The sequence below is a fragment of the Mesoplodon mirus genome, assembly GCF_964341445.2.
Source record: "Mesoplodon mirus genome assembly, chromosome: 6".
NCBI classification, from domain to species: Eukaryota; Metazoa; Chordata; class Mammalia; order Artiodactyla; family Ziphiidae; genus Mesoplodon; species Mesoplodon mirus.
In genome coordinates this window covers 134,734,819-134,738,024 of record NC_138982.1, presented here as the reverse complement: position 1 = coordinate 134,738,024, position 3,206 = coordinate 134,734,819, and the positions used below count along the sequence as shown (strand labels likewise).

General features: G+C 44.3%; 1 pseudogene across 1 annotated transcript; it reads right to left on the bottom strand.

The window, feature by feature from the left end:
* Positions 1-884: 884 nt before the first annotated feature.
* LOC309806031 (elongation factor 1-alpha 1-like) lies at positions 885-2,448 on the bottom strand (annotated as a pseudogene). The gene is made up of 2 exons: positions 1,826-2,448; positions 885-1,594 (listed from the first exon to the last, which is right to left on the bottom strand). The product of its transcript is annotated as an elongation factor 1-alpha 1-like (transcript).
* Positions 2,449-3,206: the final 758 nt, after the last annotated feature.

The following is a 3,206-nucleotide window of genomic DNA, read 5'->3' as shown; positions in this document are numbered from 1 at the left end:
CTCCTACTTGGAATGCTCTTCCCCCATGGGTTGCCGCCCTAACTCACTCAGGGCTGTCTGCTGGTCCCTGGATACACCAGTCACCACCCCCCCGCCCCAAGCCTTTACTCATTTCCAGAGCGCTCAAGTTGACCTGCCTACCATTCTGCACTTTCAGGGATGATATTCCCCACACTAAACCTCTTTGAAAATATAATTACATTTGGAATTAGTGGTCCAGGATTACTTCAATAGCAACAAAGTAAAATTGCAGTGTTGATGTAGTTAAAATGTTAACAAACACCAAAAAAAGTAAACTGAATAATAAAGACTAAAGAAAGTAAAGGAAATAATGAAAATGCACAGAACTGTCATAATTTAAACTAGCAAGCCAGGAATACTCTACGGTGGCAGTGGTACTTGGCTGCTGAGACCTCTAAATCCAAACTGTTCCTGGATGGGTGAAGAAACACCTCCCCCTCCGGAGGAAGGAACTGCGAAGTCTCACTGCCAAGAGGCTTGCATTCCAGGATGGGAGGGATTTGTGGATCAGCTTGGCAATGTACCACACCATCTTTTTCCCATTGATCTTTGGTGCCATCTTTTTTTTTTTCTTTTTTCTCATTAAACTTGTTTTAAGGGATCTCAAAATTCTGTGCCAGATTTTTGGTCAAGTTGTTTCCATTGAAAAGTGCTGATTTTAAAAACTAATAACTTAAAACTCACACACACACACACACACACACACATACACATGTGCCAAACATTCTCTTTCCTTCTGAAGGTTTGTATGATACATTGATATTAGTAACCAGTTTAAATGACCAATTGAGACAAACAGTGCTGAGATCATTCTTTCACCACCAGTTAAGATGGGGGTGGCAGGTATAGGGGATCATATTAATTTAGCCTTCTGAGCTCTCTGGGCAGACTTGGTGACCTTGCTAGCTCCAGCAGCCTTCTTGGCCACTGTTTTGATGACATCCATAGCAACTGTGTGTCTCATGTCACGAACAGTAAACGACCCAAAGGGGGATCAGAGAAGCTCTCAACACACATGGGCTTATAGGAGCCGTATCAACCATGGCAGCCTCACAAGATTTCAAGAATCTGGGGCCATCTTCTGGCTTCTTCTCAGAACGGCAATCAACCTCCTTCAGCTCAGCAAATTTGCAAGCAATGTGAGCTGGGTGACAATCCCACACGGGTGCATAGCCAGCACTGATTTGGCCTGGAGAGTTTAGGATAGTCCGGAAGTCAGCTGCTTCCATGGGTGGGTCATTTTTGCTGACCCCACCCACATTACCATGGTGAATATCTTTGACAGACACCTTTTCGATGTTGAAGCCCACATAATCCTCCGGAAGAGCTTCACTCAGAGCTTCATGGTGCATTTCATCAGACTCGGCTTCAATTATAACGTTGACTGGAGCCAAGGTGACCACCATGCTGGGGTTGAGAACACCCATCTCCACAGGGACAGCATCAATTCTGTCAATTTTGTAGATGTTCTGGAGGAGCAAATGAGTTTGTCAGTTGGATGAGTTGGTGGCAGAACACAATCCAGAGCTTCAGGAGGTGTGGTTCCACTGGCATTGCCTTCTTTTTTTTCTTTCTTTTTTTTTTTTTTATGGTACGCGGGCCTCTCACTGTTGTGTCCTCTCCCGTTGCGGAGCACAGGATCCGGACGCGCGGGCTCAGCGGCCATGGCTCATGGGCCCAGCCGCTCCGCGGCATGTGGGATCCTCCCGGACCGGGGCACGAACCCGTGTCCCCTGCATCGGCAGGCGGACTCTCAACCACTGTGCCACCAGGGAAGCCCGGCGTTGCCTTCTTTATGGATGACTTTCCATGGCTCCAGCATGTTGTCACCATTCCAACCAGAATTGGTACAAATGCTACTGTGTCAGGGTTATAGCCAGTTTTCTTAAGGTAGGTGCTGACTTCCTGAATGATTTCCTTGTATCTCTTTCCGGTAGGAATCCCTTTTGTTAACATCAACAATTAATTGCTTCACACCCAGTGTGTAAGCCAGGAGGGCACACTCATGGGTCTGCTTGTTCTTGGAACACTTGCTGCAAATTCACCAACACCATCAGCAACAATCAAGACAGCACAGTCTGGCTGAGAAGTGCCTGTGATCAGGTTTTTGACAAAGTCTCTGTGTCCTGTGACATCAATGATGGTCACATAATACTTGGTGGTCTTGAATTTCCACAGGGAGATATTGATGGTGATACAATATATCAATGGTGATGCCACACTTATGTTCCTCTTTCACTTTGTCCGAGACCCAGGCATCCTTGAATGAGCCCCTTCCCATCTCAGCAGCCTCCTTCTCAAATTTTTCAATGTTTTTTTTTTGTCAGTCCCACCATATTTGTAGATCAGATGGCCATTAATGGTAGACTTGCTTGAATCTAAGTGTCCAGTGATGACAATGTTGATATGAGTCTTTTCCTTTCCCATTTCGGCTTAGATTCAGCCGTGGGTTTCATAACAGCTGTGTTCTGGTGGAAAACCCGTTGTGAAAAAAGTGGTGCTGCCTTTATCATATATCAAGCTCCTGTATATGCAGAGGTCTTTGTTTTCTTTTGAATAAAGTTTTAATTTTGGAATAATTCTAGATTTGCAGAAAAGTTGAAAAGAGGAATTCCATACACCCTCATCCAGTTTCATCTAATATCCATATTTTTCATGCTTATGTGGTACTTTTGTTAAAACTAAGAAACCAACTTTGGTACATTGCTGTTAACTAAACTCCAGACTTTATTCATATTTTACCAACGTTTCCCCTAGTGTCCTTCTCCTGTCCCAGGATCGAGTCCAGGGCATCACAATGCATTTAGTTGTCATGTCTCCCCAGTCTCATCTGATCTTTGACAGTTTCCCAGTTTTTCCTTGTTTTTCATGATCTTGACAGTTTTAAAGAGTACAGATGATGTATTTTTTAGGCTCTCTCAATTTAGATTTGTCTGACGTCTTTCACATGATTGGGCTGGGGTTATGGGTTTGGGGAAGGATGCTATAGACGTGAAATGCCCTCCTCATCACATCATGTCAAGGGTACCTGATAGCAACAGCACTTACCACTGGTGATGTTAACCTTGATCACTTGGTTAAGGTAGTGTTTGTCATGTTTCTCCACTATAAAGTTATAATTTTTCCTTTTCCAGACTCTAATCTTTGGAAGTTGGTCACTAAGCCTACACTGGAGGAGGTGGGGA